This window comes from Macaca thibetana, chromosome 7 (assembly GCF_024542745.1).
Source record: "Macaca thibetana thibetana isolate TM-01 chromosome 7, ASM2454274v1, whole genome shotgun sequence".
Classification (NCBI taxonomy): Eukaryota; Metazoa; Chordata; class Mammalia; order Primates; family Cercopithecidae; genus Macaca; species Macaca thibetana.
In genome coordinates this window covers 22028585-22047862 of record NC_065584.1, presented here as the reverse complement: position 1 = coordinate 22047862, position 19278 = coordinate 22028585, and the positions used below count along the sequence as shown (strand labels likewise).

Sequence of the window (19278 nt, the reverse complement as noted above, 5' to 3'; positions counted from 1 at the left end):
TGAGATGAGAAAACCAAAAATATCTCCTCCTTCCGACATGGAGACGTGCACCTAGTTTTTTTGCTTGTTTGCTTGTTTTTTACGTTACTCTTTAACCTTTGGAAAGAGATTGCGAAGTGGAAACGTTGCCTGTACAGAAATCAGGCTTCTTAGCTGTCAAGACTGTTTGCTAATCTTTAGGCTGAATCTCTCGTTGTCCGCTGCAATCTGTGGGGAAATTTAACAACGCTCTTGCCAGAAGCAGCCAGCGTGAAGGAAGAAAGTGGGGGCGTTTAAATTAATCTCATTCATTTTTTGATCACTCCCCCAGTTAAAGTCATTTAAGGTGGTCCAGCATGAGGGAACTAGTGATGGGGTGAGGAGTGGGGGGCACATCACCAAGGTTGTCTGCATTTGAAGTAACGCCATTTTGGTTGAGAGGTTTGCTGTATTTTACCCTCTAATCTCACGTTTCGCTCATTTCTCAATGTCTAAGTAATAGATCCTCCCTCTTGGCAGTACACCATTAAGCAGGCATGGGGAAAATCTCCTTTCAGGGTTCAGATGGTGGCATTATCCCTAAGGGCTGGTGGTAGGGACGGTACGTGCTGGGTAGACAGAGAGAAGGTCAGGTTGGCATCTGCCGGGTTAGCCAGGCGCTCTGAAACTCTTTTCAGAGAGGACAGGGTTAAAAGCCAAGTCCGACTTTGCCTCTTGGAAATCGCTGGGTAGCAGCCGCGCCTCCCAAGCATTCTTTAAACCAGAAAAGTGGGAGGGACTCCGGGAGAGAGGGAGGGAATGAGGCAGGGAGAGAAAGAGGGCTCCAGGAGCGGAGCGCGCCAGAGCGCGAGGGACGGAGGGAGAGGAGGAGCGCGGGAGCTGCGGAGACGATCCCGCGAATTCATTACTGTAAACATCTCCGGGGGTGTCAGGAGGGGTGGGGGTGGGGGCCGCGGCGCCTACATTAGCCCGGCCGCGTCGGACTGAAGCAGTAGTGTGGTCTGAGCAGCCTCCAGACCCACGCCGGGCGGGCGCAGCACTTGGAGCGAGCCCTGCGCCCGCCCCCGCGCAGCGCCGCACGCCCGGCTCCGAGCTGTCCGCACACACGCGTCGGAGGAGCGCCCGCCTCGGTCTCCCGCCGAGTCCCGGGATCCTCCAAATCCGAGGAGCTCGGGCGCCGCGGGGCCGCTTTCTGCCGCCTTCCCCGCTCGCTGTACTTCTTTTGGGGTTCGTTGGCTTGACGAAGCGGAGAGGGGGAGGCGGAGGAGGAGAGAAGGCGGGGGCCGCGGCGGCCGGAGCCAAGAGAAAGTGGCATGCCCGAACCCTGGAGGCGGAGGTGGCGGAGGACTGGGGAAGACGATGCCGCAGCTCCGTAGGGGACGTAGGCGAGAGCGAGCGAGGCGAGCTGGGCGCCCCGGCCCTGGCCGGCTGCGGGGAGGCGCGCGTCGCTCTGAGGCTCCGGCCTCCGCACCCCCGCGCCCCGACGCTGCGGGCGACAGGGCTTGGCTCCAGCAGCCGCCGCCGTCTCCTCCGCCGCCACCCGGAGGACCCAGCAAAAGTTTGGATCTGGGGGAGGGCGCGGCGCTGAGCGGGATTACCACCAGGGCTGAAAGGAGACCTCGAGAACCTTTGCAGGTAACGCGCGCCCCCAAGCCTCTTCTTCCATGCCCCTCGGTTGCGCTCCCGCTTCCTCCCAGAACCTTCCCTGGCCCTCGCGGGTCTGGCAGGAAGTAAGAGGGAGGCGAAGTTCAAGGTCCCGGGGATGGGCACCGAGCACTGGCAGATCACTAGTCACGTTAGAGGGGCAGCTGTGCGGCGAGGCAAATCCCCCCAGGAGTGGATGAGAACCCTCAGCCCCAGCTGGCGCCTCATCTTGTATCTCTTTGGAAATTTGGAATGTGAATTTATGGGCTTTTAGTATTCTTCAGTCCAGAGAAATGGTTCATGGATTTCACTTACCGCACGCACCCCTCTTCACACTCTCACCCGTTTACAATTTTTAAAAAATGATTTGAGCCCACTCCCTACTCACCTGCTTCGTTTAGCTGGACAGCACATTTCAGGGGTGAAATACTGCAAGCAAAGGGGAAAAACATATCCTTTCCCCTTTTGACATCCCTGGAGTCCTCGTTCCCTCCCTTCACCTTCTGGCGTCATAAAATAGGAACTTTAGAAGTTACATTTTCATTCAGGGGTGAGGTGAAACGTGTTAGCTATTGGCGATGTGAATTTGCCACGATTGTGCGTATGTATGTTTGTGTGTGTGCGTGTTTGGGGGAGGGGGTTAGTGGTGGTGCAGAGAGGCTGAATTTTTCTCGGGGGCCTGAAGCGCAGTGGTCCCAAGGTAGTGAGTGGCCGCGTGTGCGCATTGAGGCGGCGGCAGCAGCGGAGAGAAGACGGTCACGTTTCCCGAACGACAGCCTTACTCAGGCTAAGAAAATAGCTGCAGCTCACTCCAAAAGCAAAAAGATTCCAGCCCCAACTCCCCGACGCCCCCTCTCCCCCAACTCAGTTTTTAGTTTCAAAGCAGCTCAGCGTTTGCTGCTGCTATCTTTATTATGATCATTATTTATTCGCCTGGAAACTCGTCCTGTCTTCTCCTGTGAATGGGAATCAGTCTTCAAGAGCTTTTGATTAATTTTAGTAAGGGAATCTCTTGTAAAGCTTACAGTTAGCTAACCAAGTGCAAGGCACAAATCCGTGTAAACGCTCGCTCAAGAGTGCAAGATGCTGATTAGATTTCTTTACATGCTGCATTTGCTATACAAAGCCTCTTCTAAATGGGAGCTATTGCTCCCCACTAGAGGCTGTTTAATCACAGAGGGTTACAGGGCGCTTTGGAGCATGTCCACTCGCCCACAGACTTACTGCTAAATTTATTATGTCTAACTTCTCACAGCCGAAAGCTAACACGAAAGCTAGCTTCCATATCGGACCGATATTGTCTGTCGACTTAACCGATATGACCTTAATAAATATCCAATGAAAAGGCCCCCACCAAAAAAAATTTTTTTGAGGTAAATAGAATGCAGATTGGCATTTTTCCAGGGATATATTAGGTTGTTCAGTGTGAATGTAAAATTTTAGGTCAGTATTTGAAATGTTAGAACTAGATTCTTATTTGTCTTCATTACTGAACAACATGGGCCAGCTACTTACGATGGGCAGGCCACCAGCCACCATATTAGCAGAGAATCAATCTGTGGGTAATACGCATACCACGAAAAGTTGCTTTTTTCTCCACAGCTTTATTGCGTCTGAGAGTACTACTTCTCTTCCTCCCCTCCTTGAAAGCCGGAAACAGGATAGGGTTAAACCATTTAGGGATTTTTAATAATCACTGAAGACAGCGCAACACCATACTGTCATGTTGAGTTGCATATATCTTTGACTGGAGGAGGTTGGAAGGTGAAATTTCAAACATTATTCCATGTCTCTGCCAGTAGATACAAGAAATTGTAAAAAGAATTGGGCTGGGTGTACTTTAGCAGAACCTATTACAAACCTAGCATGGAAGGAATGCTGGTTTTTTTTTTTTTTTTTTTTAAAGCCCATGTCTTAACACTTCAGTAGTTTCATTGCAGTTTTAGAAATTCCAGGGGATGCTTTTAGCAGAATAAAGTAGATTCCCAAATGACACCATGCTGGGTTACCCTGGAGTCCCCAAAGCAGTCGTGGCTTTTCCTGTATGCTTGGTTTCAGATGATGTGATCATATCCGAGTTTGACTTTGACCGGCTGGATCTAATTTGAACCTTCTCTGATGCCCGTTACATTTATATTCTGGCCTGCTGGTGAGTTTGATTTAGGATTTAGACAACTTTATATTTTCCCAGTTTGAAGCTGTGGTTTTAAGAAAGGCTCAAGTATGTACAAGTCCAGAAGCTTTATTCTGTAGAGACCCAGTGTGAACATCTGATCTAGTTTGACTCTTGAGCTTTGTACTTTACAAGGAAGAATTCCTGCTTCTGGGATCTGAAGCGTCTGAAGTTAAAAAACAGCAAGGGTGCCAAGCGGCTTTTGGTTTTGCTCTCTCTTTAGAAGATTCAAAAAAGGTCAAGGTGTTGTAATATTTGTATTCAGGTCAGGCTTTTCCGGATAATCATCTTTTGATATCTTTAATTTCAATTCAAGTTCCTTTTTCACTAGATTACTTTAATAACTTTGTGGTTTCTGCTACAGTGATTCAAATTCAGTCCATTAGTGACCTCTATCTGTGAGAAGTGAATACTCATTGTTTTTTTTTTTTTTCCGTTCTCATCAAGGTCTGAAGATAATGTTGGGGGTGCTGGGGGTGAATCCCAACAGCTCTGTCGTTCTTTCTGGATATTTAAGTTTGATTTTTCTAATTTGATTTTTCTAATACAGAGTGCAATATGGATAATGACATTTAATTACAGTAATAAAAATGTTATGGACTAACAGGCAACTAAATGGTTATTCCATATAGCATTGACAATATGATCAACATAAATAAAACACCAGAGCTATCCACTGCCAATGAAGGGATTGTACAGTCAGGCTGACTATTGTTTTGGGACTCACAATACTGCTGAATGTAAGTGAAATTTTATTGCTCCTAAGTGCTTACATAACAAGGGAAACTTGAGACGAGCTCAGAATATGTATGTGGTAACTAGACTTCGTGGTAGCTGTGTGTATATGTCTTTAAATTCAGCTGTGCTTCTACTGTGAACTTATGGTACAGATCAAAGAGTGTGAGAAGAGTATTTATAAACAGATGGTCCTTTTAAGGAGACTTTAAAAATCTGATTCCTAATCCAGGTTTGTCTTTTGAGGGTTTTCAGATAGAAATTTCAATTTTAGCCGATTATTTCAAATGCTAATTGAAGACAAAGTTTACTGAATTTCTTAGGTGGGTGGATACCATTATCTGACATTTTCCAGATGGTTTTGGATCTAGAGGTATTTGGGGATATGGAATTTTTAGGAGGTTTTCTTTCTTTTCCCTTGGGCAATTTTTACACAAAAGACTTTTTTAAGACTAGCTATTATTATTATTAAAGTTAAACAACCATTATCATACTGCAGCCAACTTTCTTACCTTTTCTACTCTCCAAATTGCTTTTGCACAATTATATCTTTCTTTTAAAACTACATGTTGCGAATTGAAGTATCAGTATACTTTTACTCCTTTCGGTAATAAAGGACCTCCAATTACGTATCTGTTTATAGTAAAACATACACACACACACGAAGAACCATTTTAAGACAGAGATTCTTTTAAAGGTTTTAAGTATGTTCCTTTTTCAAAGGCTACGACCCAAATATTGTAATAAAAATACCCTGTGTTCTGATGAATACAGAGACTTATTTCAGTCTCATGGAACAGTAAAACACTGTATTAGTAAAATAATCAGTGGTATTTTGAGTACATGGTCAAAATCTGTTAGAACCTTCATTTTTTTTTTTTTTGTTTTTTTTTTTTCCTTCCTTGGCGAATTTCACATCTACTGGTCTTTTTGGTTCTCTTTGATTCCTTCTACTGTGGCTCTTTGAAGTGATTCAAAATTAAACAGTAGCTACTTTTTCAGGGGAATTCATCATGTTATGTTCAGGATTCCAGAAGAGTTAATGATGCAGAAAAAGTCCTGTAAAACATCTTTCTAAAAGAAGTCCTTCTCTTGCAAGCTTCCCACTTACTGGCCTCCTGTACCATTTGCAGTGAATTGGAACTCCGTTATTTATTTATTTTTCAAATACCACCTCTAACTTAATTTAATGTAGGATGTGTTCCTGCCAAAGTGTGCAGTGCCATGTGTCTTGAGTCACCCAAACAAAGCAGTGTCATTGTTACGTCCGGATCTGTTAATCAGGGAAGGTCAAAGAAAATATTCTTATATAATTTGGAAAGTCAAAAGGGCACGTTGGTGATTCTCACACACTGGTCAGTTATTCTACTAATACTTAATAAGGACATACTTTTTCTGGCAGTTTAATGGTTACAGACCTCAGCCATTTTTGAAGCATTCACTAAATAACTCTCTGAAGCTACTAACCATTAGATGCTCGTTAGAAACTGAGCAGTTTTTCCCCCTACTTTGCTCCCAGGTTGCTTTTAAGGGAATGTGCAAGAAACTTGGAAAAAGGTCTTCTCTTCCCTTGGTTCACATGTCATACTGTTATATTTCAGTTCTCTTTATTAGAGCTTTCATGACACAGATAAAAGAATCTTCCGTCTGAACCCCTTAAGAACTTGAGGGCTTTTGGATTTAAACCCACTGAAAAAATACCAGGTCCCAAAGTTTATAGATGATATTAGGCCTCAGAACAATTGAAACCACCTTCAGCAGGGAGCAAAAGAACAGTGGCTTCTAAAATTGGTTCACAAATATACTATCCATTGAAGTCAACAGAGGTCATATGACTGAATGGAAAGCATTAGACGCATATCAGTCCTGAAATAGGTTCACATGCTGGTGTCACTCTTAGCCCCAGCTGCCTCTACATGTCACTTTCATCAGAATCCAGCATCTAAACAGCCTCTGTAATGATTTCCTCTCTCACTTTGGCCCCAAAATTGGACTCAAGTACTTAGACAAAGGAAATAATGCAAGGAATTTTAATATTCATCATATCTAATAGACAAAATGGAGGTTACAGGTTAGTTTGGGTGCATATGGGCCATAGAGGTTCAAGGAATCTCTTTTTAAGATTGATTTTGAAAGCACATTCGTATCCACCCTCATCACTCCTGGTCCTTACGTTTTCCAGTTCTCACGTCCAGGATTTCATCTGTTTCTCACAACTGCTTCTGAATTTATACAAGAAAATCCTACCTGCCTCACTTCTGATTGGGTAACTGGAGCCAGAAAGAAGTTAAGGGCTACTAAGGCTGGGCATTTTATTATACAGATGTAGAATTCTGCAGATAGAATTGAGAAGTTCCATTCTTTATGAACCCACCCAAAATAATGAGAGTTGTTTGTTTTAGTTAGAACAGTAAGACAAATCACAAACCTAGAAATATTTAGATTTAAAATAATAGCATTTCACTCCTCTGCGTTAGATTAGATGACAAGTTTGCCTGTTCTGAATGAGTATAATCCTATGATGTAGGTATTTGGCACTTTGACTGTGGTGGGGAGTGGGAAATAAATGAGGTTGCCTTAGGGGAAAGAACAGAAAATCTGCATTCTCGTGTCAGCATACTTCTTTCTATAGTAGTCAACCTTGTATGAATTACTTAATCTCCTGGAGACTTAATTTCCTCTCTACAGAGTTCAACAGAGTTGTTGAGAGGTCACATAAGATTAATGTGTGTGAAAATACCTTGATAACAATACAGTGTTATATTCCTATAAAGAGGCATTATTCAAATTGATAACATTTATCACTGCATGCCTGTCTTGTGCTATGACAGACGAGGTTTTATATAAATAAGATGGTAACCAAGACACAGTCCTGCCTTTCAGGAGCTTTCACTCTTACGGGTTCAAGGGATATCGTCTAACCAATACAGTGTTTGGTAGCCCCCATATCATTTCTTCCATTCAGTTAATAATGGATTATCTCCTTTTCTGAGTTTGTGCTATTTTGATGAAAGTATCCATTTTAAGGATAAAGGATAATTAGGGTGAGTTGAGTCCGAGGGTCAAACTTTTCCTTTGACAGCTTGGCTTGATTTTGGAAATATAATTTTGAGGATTTTTTTTGGAAAAAGAAATCATCAATGTTTTCTGAAATGAGGTTGTTTCTCTTTTTGACTGGATTTACAGTTTAACCATCCAGGTTACCTTTTGCAAACACACACCAATAGAAATACAATGATTTTTTAAAATTTTGATTTGCAAAATAAGGCAGGCTGGTGCAAAAGAGTCATTTTAGTACATTGGCAAACATCCTCAGCCCATTACCAGTGAATAGAAAGATAATTTATTGTGAAGCCAACATATATTCCAAAGCTTGGCTTTATTTTGATGTTAGTGTCATTAAACCCTGTGGAACAGTTCTTTACAGTGTATTTCTGCATGTTTTGTTCAGTTCTGTTTTTTCTGTTGTCAAATCTGAGACACTTAATTTTAAATGTTCCAAGAGTGAGCATGTTTATTTCTTTCTGCTAAATTGTTTACATTTAGGCCTTTGTAAAGGTTAAGTCTTAATTGTTTTTGTGTTGCATAGTTGAAGCCTTCAGAAAACAAATTCCTTGGTGAAATCTATATTTATAAAATATGTAGTTGGATTCTGATTCTTGGCCAAAATGAATATTTCTTTCAGTGATTTGAGGTACGAAGTCTGTATCCAACAACATTCTTTTCAATCTATGATTTGCTATTGTAGGAGTTCTGACACTTGCTTTTTTAATGTTTTTGTTTTTGTTTTTTAAGTTGATTAGTAGTTTAGCAGTACATTGTAAAATATGTGGCCACAGAACTGTATTTTAACATGAAAAATTGCTTGCATAGTTTGGCAAAATTAATCTGAATTCCTTTTGTACTGGCAGTGTTGAATGATATGATATTTGAAGAGAGAAAATATCTGCTACTACTTTAAAGAGGTCTACTGATAAAATGAGAATCATCTGTAGGCATATATGTGGGGAGTTAGTATGTATTTAAATCTCTGAAATGCACCAACAAATATAAGTCTTATGTACCATGGGGAGGAAGTACTGTTATACCCTGAAGCTAGGTGGTGCCAGTTTAGCCCATATGTCCTTAACATGGTAAAAATAATGATATAACCCAAATAGTTTTTAATTGGTGCTTTTCTTTTCCAAATAGGTCTTAGGGAAACTGTAAATGAAGAAAAGTACAAAATGAAATCAGAAAATATATTTAAGTCTGACTGGCCTGATCTTCATGAAGGAGATATTCTTATGGAGGTTTCACCAAATGAAGAAAGCTTGCTCATTGTTTCAGGAGATGATTTTTAGCACTAACAATGTACTGGGCATAGAGTAAGATGAGACAGGCCAAAAGTAGGTAAGGCATGATCCCTCCACTTGAGGCCAGCTAGGCTGGTAAGCAGAGAGGTAAACACAAAACCTAATTGCACTGCAGTGTTATACAAGATTGAAGGGAGTGCAGTGAACACTAAGTGTGCCAGAAACACATAGTGTTAGTGAAAAAAGCTCTTCATTGGGAGATGGACAGTCCTGGGCTCTAGTGCTAGCTCTGTGACTTGTTAATTTTGTAAACTTGGCCACATTTTTAAATGTCTTTTACTCTTTGTCTCCTTAAGTAGAAAATGGAGGAAAATACTTTCTGCTCCTAGAGCTATTATCTTAGGATCGAAGTAATCCTTAAAATGTCTACCTGTTCTGGCACATAGTAGAGGCCTAATGAATGACGACTGTAGGTCCTTCTGTCTCCAAAATGGTAATGATTTCATTGTGTTCCCTTACCTTCTACTGACTTGTCTCAGTTTGGGGAATGAACTGGGTCCTAACTTGGGCTTTATTTGTTCGTTGAAAGCATAGCCTTTGTGACAATTAACGGGTTTATACCCACCCCCATGCCTTCTACCTCATAGCCATGTGTCCTTCTACCAATGACACCAGTGCCTGCAGCTTCCAAGGAGTTCCATGTCTAGACTGTGACACCGAGCTCAGTGAGCCATGGTTATTATGTTTTTGCCAAAGTACAAAAATTTTTATCAAAATGAATTTTAACAACTTTCCTCATACAATTCACTTTATACATGACTCCTGGCAGAGTCATGAAAATATTTTATTGTAGAAGATTAGCATGTAAATTATCGTTATGCTTGCTTAAGGCTTATTCTATCTTTATAGAATGATTATACCTTGCTGTGGACATTAGAATCAGAATGATACTCTTGGGCTATGAGTTCAGTGTGGAACTATTTCTTTTAGAAGATAATTTTCAATTAAGTAAAGGAACTTCTTACTGTTTCTACTGCAGATACTTCTGAACAAATAGCAGTGCTCAGATGTCCTGGTAAAAATATGTGGTACTGGGTTATTTTTCATTTATCATTATAATTGCATGTATGTATAGTATAATTTCTGTGTTCCACTTAACATTTGAGATTTGCCCCTGTTTTTTTCAACACTATGAATCTGTAAATTTATTGATGCAGGAAAGCTATATTTAACAAGATGTTAGGCATGCCCCAGACCTCCAAGCTAGGAAACACATAGGCTTTTTCTGTTAAGATCACATAATATATAATGTAATATATACATATAATTAATCAAACTGGACCTGAGAGAAGCAGTCACTAGAGTGTGTTTTGTAAGCTGTTAACATCTTGGTAAGTTGCTTCTGAACCAACATTCAACCCAACATAAAACAAAAAGACCTTGTTTTGCTACTTTAGGAAATGTAAGAGAGATTAAAATTCTTTGGGAAATGGTTTTAAAAAGTATTTTTGTACTCAAATAGGTAAAGAACAAGTCCAGTGGTGCTGGCAGCAATGGAATTTAAAACTCAATTCTAATAATCTCTGAGTCCCGAAGGAATGCCACGCAGGCATCCGTTTGAGTCACGAGCTTGTAACTGAGGATTTGACAAAGATTGAGTCCTCACTGTGTGCCAGGCACCATGCTAAATTTTGTGCTAGGCCCTTGGGAGACTCTTTCAGACAAGACTTTGTCCCTGCGCACAGAGAAATCTGATAGGTTGGCCTATAGTCACTCTTTTCTAAACTTGACCTATCTACCCGAATTAACCGAAGGAACTGGTTAGAAATACAGATTCCTGGGCCAATAAGAAGAACCTGAAGTCCAACTTCCTGTAACTATCAACACATTAAACCCTGTAAGTTTAGAGTTTATTGTAACCTTCTCATGCCCTTTGCTGTACTCAGTGTGCAAATCATGAAGACCAAAGTGGATCCTGTTTTGGTGGTGATCCTGGTGTGTTAAGTCTGTGATGAAACCTGGGAATGTGAGTTCTTGAAAACTCCCATTATTGGAAATCACTGAGCAGGATAGTTTTTAGAATTTTTTTTCTGACCTGGAGAATCAGTGGTTTTTATAGTTGTCTGACTTGCAGTCACTTGTGACTTTCTGAAAGTTTTTCTGTGTGTTTTGTCACATAGAAAATATTGCTGCATTTAACTCCATCTTCTAGAAAAGTATCTTCAGAGAGGCCAGATATTAGGGCTGGCTTCCCTCTTGGTAGCTGCAATCTCCTGTACTGTTCTTGGTGTCCCCAGAGTTAATTTCCTAAAAACAAAATAAAGAAACCACATCATATTCCTTTAGAAACCTACCTCTTGTATCCCCTATACCTCTGGATAAAGCCCATCAAAACTTGTTATCATGCCATGTGAGATCCGTGACAATCCAGATCTCAAACCACTCCTCAGACCTCATTGTTCAGCACACATTCCCTGTACCCTCATGCCAAACATGGTGAGACATGGCCCCCAAATACTTTGCCTTTCCCGTGCTGTTTACCATTTACCTAGAACATTATCGCATACTGTCCGTTTGGCAAACTCTTCCTTTAAGGGCACGTGGATGTCACTTTCCCTCCCGGTCACTCCTTTTTCTGGGCTTCTGCAGCGTTTTGTTTGAACCTTGATTGGTTCCCGGTTTATGTTGTATTATAAAATGTGTCTGCTTACATGTCTATCTCTCTCATTAGACTTTAGGAACATTGGCCCATTCATCTCATCTCCGTGGTGCCAACACAGTTGCTCAATGTACCACATTCTGCAAAAATGTAATTGAGTTAGTAAATGGCATAGCACTGGCCAGACCTGGAACACAAGAAGATCTTCATGATCCAGTGAGAAGGACTGCTTCCTCAGAAGTACTTTTTTGTTCCCATAGGTTGATTGCCCAATCTATCTATGGGCAATGCAACCACCACCTTTCTGCCTTACTCTGAGCATGTCTGTCAGACAAATGTTGGCTGGTTAACCCAACCCTGATAAAGGAGCAAGCTTTCCAAACCACACATGAGGCAATTCATATGCCACACTGGATAGGTCTGTTTAAAGAAATAATAATTCCACTTGATGATACATCTTTCTTGGAACTGAGTAAAACTGTCAGTTAAGTAGATGTTCACACAGATGTGGTTTTCCATACAATGAGAAATTTAACTCATAGCATTAACTTTGTGTATCTGTCTTGGCATAATTAACAAGAGCAAAGCAAAGGTCTTGTGAAATTTTGTGCGTTTGCTCTCTTCTTGATTTTTTGCTTTTCATTATTTTGTTTATTTCATCCTAGGCCCATTATTTCCTGATGGAGGCCTCTGAGGACCCAGGGCTCTCCAGAGAAGGGAAAAGACTAGAAATCACAATGCCTTAATTTGGCTCCACAAAACAGGATTCATCCTTAGTCTTCATGATTTGCACATTGAGTACAGCACAAAGCTTGGGAAAGTTACAATAAATTCTAAATTTATATGGTTTAATGTGTTGATGGTTACAGGAAGTTGGACTTTAGGTTCTTCTTGTTGGCCAATAGAAAACTCTAAGAATACTTTGCTGAGTTTTGCAGTAGATTGTCATTTGATGGACAAAGTTGACTTGCATGCAAGTGGTGTATTTGCAAACACACATTAAACACACTCTAATCCCTTCCTCCCCTTTTTTCAACAGAACTTTTCAGTGGCTGAAAAGAGGTAGAAGAGGATAGAGCATAATTTGATATGCCCCTTTCTAGCTTTTGGTTCCATCTGGGCTGTCTGCATGTTGGGAATATTTCCCAAGCCAGCAGGAAACACGTGAAAAAACACCTGAGATGATTTTTGATCAGACACTACCCCTTAATACTGGAGACTTGCAACACCACCCCAGATCTTTTCATGTTAATTTATGAGACTGTTTAGAAACAACGTGCTCTCCTGATTTCTTGAATTACAAGGAGTATTGGCAAGGCCAATTTCTTATCCAGAAGTCCAGTAATACAACAACAATAACAACAATACTAATAGTGATATTGATCATAAGGTTTATTGAGAGTGCTGCTTATGCAGTTCATGTATATTATCTCTTTCAAACCTTGTAAAGTAGGTTCTGTTGATGTAAGTTGTGAGCAGCCTCATTTCACACAAAGGGAAACTGCAGTAGAGTTGCCTCAGATTGCTTATCTTACTTTAGAGCTATTATGAATTGTCTTAATAGGGTAGATGAACACTGGATAATTTCCAAAATCCACTCAAAATTTATTTGTCCAGGGCTTAAAAATCAAATTCAGAGGTGATTACTCACTGTCCAGTGGATATAAATGATGAGCTGCTAACCAGTGGTCCAACTTTCTATATTTGACTTTTCTAATAGATAACTGCCTAAGAAATCATTAGTTAGTCTTTGCCACTTTTGAGTGAAAGAGATTCTCAATGTATTTCTGTAACATGGAAATAGTGAAGAATCATTAATTTGAAAACAAAGCATGACGACTTTTAGCACATTTTCAGTACTAAGGAAAGCTTGTGGATACATGCCTAATGATTAGGGGCTATATTTATTGTAGAGAACGCTCTCCATTTTTTCCCCTTACCCTTTTACCAGCACTGCTAATAAATAGTTAAATGGATTGATTTGAGATTCACCTCTTTTTCCCTGTGGAGGTGATAATGGACAATGGAATGACCAGAGGGAAGATAATAGCATAAAGTGTGTGTCCTCTGAGAGGGCCTGCGAATAATGGAGAATTGACTGTGTTATTAATAGATCAGCTTCACTGATTTTCGAAATCTTTGTAATTGCTCAGGTGATAGACTTTTATTGGGTGAAAAAATGACCAGAGATGGGCTGGGAAAGACTTGTTCCACATTGATGAATGGAAAATAAGCACTGTATATGCTTGCAAGTTTTTACACTATTCAGTTAGATTTTTGACCATCCCTCGCTTTTTGCACTTTCTGTGGTTGCACTAATCTCTACACGTACAAAAGTTGTGTTTTTTGAATTCTAGGGTTGTAATTAAGACCCTTCAGTTATTCGTCCATGGTATTTCTATGTAAATATTATTAATACTGTCTAAATTCTGTGATCCATTCCTTAATTCCTTCACTTCCCTTTAAGCAGCTAGACTGTGGCTTCTGTCACTTCTGTGTTCTTTTGTCATCATCTGCTCATTATCTGTCAAGAGGCAACTCTGAATTGTTTTTGCCCTGGGCCAGTCTAATGGAATCCTTGATGGGGCTGTTTAGGGAAGTAGGTACTACCTAGGTGTGGTAGCAGTTAGGTGAATGGCTCCACAGTCAGCCAGCTCCATTACCACATGAAAGCACCAGCACCATTTGGCTTCCTGGTGAATTCTGTGGTGTTTCTTCTGACTATGGAAGTGCAAATTTAGCTGAATTGGGTGGAACCAAAACGCTTGCCCTCTGCAATTTGCTACTAAAAAATGGTCAGGCCCTATAAAGGAAACCGTAACCTACCAGTGTCTCTGCTGCTAGAAATGGCTTCCTGGTTTGGCTGGACTGCATGCATCTGTCAAGAATCAGCCTATGGCCTGGTGTCCTTCTTCCTTCCCTCCAAGTGCTGAACTCACTTGGATTTTCCACTGGACTTCGGTGTCAGTGTGTTTTAGAATGAACTAACATTCCCAATGAAGTCCTGCTTGTGCTGAATTAACATTTCTTTATTAAACAAAATATGCTGCCTAGAATCAGTAGTTTGAGTCTTCTTTGATTACTGTCTTTTATTCATCGTCATGCGTTCTGTCACTAGTCTTAGGCACTTAAAACAAATTTCTGTTTTGGTTATACTGGGGTCATTGTAATTAAGCCCATGTTTCTCCCTCCCTTTCATCTTTCCTTTCCTGACCTGCACACCAATTACATTACTCTTCCTCATTCTTGTGGTGACAATATGACTCTCCATTGTTTAGAAGATCAAGTCTAAACTCCCCAGTTTGACTTTCAAGGCCCCTCTTTCTCAAACTGTCCCTAATCTTTCCAAAGAAAGCTATTCTTCCCTTCTGACCTAAATTTAGGATGTGCCCCCATTTTTATCTGCATAGTAGCCCCAATGTGATATAAAATTTCACCAAATACTTTGCCTTTTCTTTTTTTTTTGACGGAGTTTCGCTCTTTCGCCCAGACTGGAGTGCAGTGGCGTGATCTCGGCTCGCTACACCCTCTGCCTTCCAGTTTCAAGCGATTCTCCTGCCTCAACTTCCCAAGTAGCTGGGATTACAGGTGCCTGCCACCACACCTGGCTAATTTTTGTATTTTTAGTGGAGTCGAGGTTTCACCATGCTGGTCAGGCTGGTCTCGAACTCCCGACCTTGTGATCAGCCCGCCTTGACCTCCCAAAGTGCTGGGATTATAGGCTTGAGCCACCTTGCCCAGCTGCTTTGTCTTTATTTTCTGAGGGTAAACTCATCTAGAGTATGAACCCCGAAAATCTGAGACAGGTCTCAAGTAATTTAGAAAGTTTATTTTGCCAAGGTTGAGGATGTGCACCCGTGACACAGCCTCAGGAGGTCCTGATGACATGTGCCAGGGAGGTAGGGGCACAGCTTGGTTTTTATACATTTTAGGGAGGCATGAGACATAAGTCAATACGTGTGAGATGTCCATTAGTTCTGTCCGAAAAGGTGGGACAACTTGAAGCAGGGAGGGGACTTTCAGATCATAGGTAGAAGAGAGAAAAATGGTTGCATTCGTTTGAGTTTCTGATTACCTTCTCCAAATGAAGCAACCAGATGTGCATTTATTTATCTCAGTGAGCAGAGGGGTGACTGAATGGAATGAGAGCCAGGTTTGCCCAACCAGTTCCCAGCTTGACTTTTCCCTTTAGCTTAGTGATTTTGGGGCCCCAGGATTTATTTTCCTTTCACAAGGGCAAAAATAATGCTGAATAAATGTTTGAGGAGTTGAATTGAACTCATGTGTGTGGCCTCAAACCACCTCTGTGAAACTTACGTAGAGTACCACTCTGTCTACTTCATGTATGCTACTGCCCATTAGATTTAAATATTGGGTAAATTAATATTTACCAAATATGCACAAATAACTCTGATATATATGAATTTTAAAATTATCTCATAGAAGAAGCTTCCTTTGTTCCCTCCATGGAATCTTTTCCAAAGCAGTGCAGCCTCTTGCCTTGAAAACAGGAAGGTAGCACATTCCAACAGCATCATGAGTCCTCTGTTTATATTTGTAAAACCTGTGCTCTTTCCAAGCCTCTAGGCAAGAACAAATAGAAATAATCAGAGGCCTTAGAACTTGATTGTGTTGAATTGGATTCTTATAACTGAAGCTTGATAGCCAAAATTAATTGTGCTATAGTTTATATTGAAAGAGATGCTTGTGATATTGCAAAACCATAGACTAGCTTGCTGCAGTCTTCGAAGACATCTGGATGTTTTGGAAAATACAACAATCATATGCTTTTTATTATCTCTATAATTGTGTTCTTTTAAAAAAGGAGCTGTGTAAATGATACAAACAGGAGGCAGGGAAATACTGGGTAGAAGAAGGTGGTCCCTGGCGAGGGCCACACCCTCAAGCCTGGACCTGTGGCTGTGGCCCAAAGTGAGAACATGCATTTCTGTTTTCCCTGCCTGAATGTTTCCTTTGCCAAAACCATACTGGCCTGTCCGGTTCCCCTTCCTGTACCCATAAAAACCACAGGCCCCACCGACACAGCAGCAGAGCAGCTGAGAAAGAGAGAAGGGAAGAAGTAGCTGGACATTGGAGAGAAGCAACTTGACTTCAGAGGGGCAGCTTGACAGTAGGACCTTGGAGAAGAGTTTGACCAGGGATGACCAAACTCCAGGGGAAGACCACCTTCCCACTCCATCCCCTTTCCAGCTCCCCATTCCACTGAGATCCACTTCCATCGGCAATACAATCCTCTGGGTTTGCCATCTTCAATTCGTTTGTGTGACCGGATTCCTCCTGGATGACAGACAATGACCCAGGTGCAGGTGCAAGAGACTGTCACACTGACCCTCCACTGAGCTGTCTAACACTTAAGCCATCCATGGATGGCAAAACTAAAAGAGCACATTGTAACACAGGCCCTCTGGGGCTCCGGGGGCTTGTGGGCAAACCCTAGATGCTGCCATGGGCCTGCATAGAGTTTTGCTTCTGCCAGTTGCCCAGAAGCTCTTGTCCTGGCCTCTGCACCTGCCCACCCCATGAGGGGTCGAGAGCTGTGGGCTGAGTAAATGAGCCAACCCCTTCATGAGTCTTGCAAAGGGTCCAAGGGGAATATCCCATTTCACAAAGAGTGAACATAGAGAGAAGGTCATGGAGTTTGGAATCAAACAGACGAGATTTGAATCCCAGTTCTGTCTCAGGCAGCTAGGATGACTTCAGCATGTTTCTTGGTGCTTGTGTTTGTGTTTACTTCCTCAGTTTTTCAGTAGAGAAAAAATAATACTCATAGGACCACTCTGATGAATTGTTGAATAGATTGCGTGTTATCTGCCACACTTCAAGTAGTAGTATGCATTAAAATCCCTATCCCTTTGCCCTCCAATGTAAAATAATATGAATTCTGTGGCTTACACATAGCTATTTTTTTTTTTTTTTTTTTGTCCTGCATAGATAAGGCAATTCTGTAAGGCCAGTGTTACCATTCTCCAAAAGGGCCTCCCTGTGAGGCCACAGGACATCTTGCGTAATTTCTTTTTAACAATATTTATTTCTGTGGTCAAGAAGAAGATAAGATACCTTAGAAGTAGTCACTGTTCTGTCTCAATTTGGATATGCTTGTTGAAGAACTCTTACAACCACTTATTTCTGGGAAAAAAAGAAATATTTTCAGACATCTCGTCACCTCAAAAACAGCAGGCATCATGGATTATTGGAAGGGAATTACCCAGAGCAAGTGCTCTTAAAAACAACTGCATGTAGAGGAGGTTGGCTTATCAACAGGCAAAAAAGGAGATTTGTTTCTACTAAATTTTAGCTTGTCACTGTAAACGAGAAAATAGCCACATTCGTAATATAATCTGTGGGGACAGTGCTGTGAGTGTTTCCACTAGGTGGAATTCTCAAGTAAGAGGTTCTAAGAATGAGCATTTACTCTTAGAAAAGCCTAGGGAATAGCTATTAGGGATCAGGTAAACAATGAAATGAGAGCCCTTTCAAACAGGGAAGCAAAAAAAAAAAAAAAACGGCAGATCAAGTAAATGAATTCACTATAGACCACAATGTGGAAAATGTGATATGATATGAGACACATTTCATTTACCTTGAATGACCAATGTAATTACAATCAGCTAATGAGTATTTTTTTCTTTTTCTGCATAATATTAACATCATCCAAGTTAAGAAGGTGTTTTTTTCAGATGAAAACCTAAAGTCATGAAAAATTATGTGGACTTTTTTTCTGATGCTTGGAGAGAAGTTAGGGTTGTTTTAGCCTTTACCTACATTTCAGTTTAAGGCTTATCCACAATCTAGAAACTCAATGTTAAAAGATAAGGATCTATAGAACACATTTTTTTTTAACTTAAAGCATGGATATTAGAACTTATATTTGATTATGTTTTTCTTTGTGCTGAAGGATTGATCTCCTTGTCTAACACACTTTGAAAATCTGGAAGGAGTTTCATGGGAAAATTGTAGCATTTCCTTTATTAGCTACCCTTAAAATAACAAGAATAATTAATCTGCTGGTTTCGCTTAAATTTGGTCTTATGACAGGCATGCACACAAGCTGGCTTGTCATTACCCTATCCTCCTCCATGATTCTGTCTTGTGAAATCATGAATGGAATTTCTGTGAAAATACATAGCAAATGGGTTCCTGAAAAAATTGCTATTCACATGATTCATCATCCTTAAGTGACAGAGATTTGTAAATAATGAAATCTAGTGAGAAATCTTTAATATCATTTAGCTAGTAGCTTAGAAGTGATTCTGATTCCACCTGTTTACCAGAATTCCTAAAGAGAAAATGAAGGGATTTAAACTTCAAATCCCATTTCCTTTTCTTTTTGAAATTAAAAGCACCTTGCTGATGGAGGAGCAGTGGTTGGTATCTGTGCAAGGTGGTATATGGGGCCATTTGATCATAACTGATGTGATGTAAGGAGTGGGGTTGTCTGGAAAAATTAGGAAATGGGAGGGGCGGGAGAGAAATTTGAGAAAGGCACAGGCATGCCACTGGTGGAAATTACCTTCTAGTATCTCCTTTTCTGTTTACAGTAGCTCTTACCCTTCTCCAAGGGATATGTATTGAGTATTCATGAAAAAAGTAAAATGGCTCCAGTGTTACCTCCATTTGTCCTGTTTATTGTTGTGGCTATGATGTTTTTGGCTAATTATCATTGTATCCTAAGTTCTTTACTAAATGAGTGGATGAATGCATGCATACATGGGTGGATGGACACATGGAATGGATGACTATATATAGGGGTTTCGTCCTGAAATACCTTAAGA

At 41.0% G+C, this 19278-nt stretch overlaps 1 protein-coding gene across 3 annotated transcripts in view; it reads left to right on the top strand.

Moving 5' to 3' along the window:
- Positions 1–19278, top strand: part of FLRT2 (fibronectin leucine rich transmembrane protein 2) — a 99567-nt gene that overhangs the window by 4051 nt on the left and 76238 nt on the right. Inside the window, exon 1 of one of the 3 annotated variants that reach the window (XM_050799695.1) lies at positions 48–888. The exons of 1 other annotated variant lie outside the window; for it this stretch is intronic. The gene's annotated coding sequence lies outside the window, so the exon portion shown is untranslated. Of the gene's footprint in view, positions 1–47; positions 889–1412; positions 1615–19278 lie in introns of those variants that run through there. One more of the 3 variants, XM_050799692.1, reaches the window with a different exon arrangement.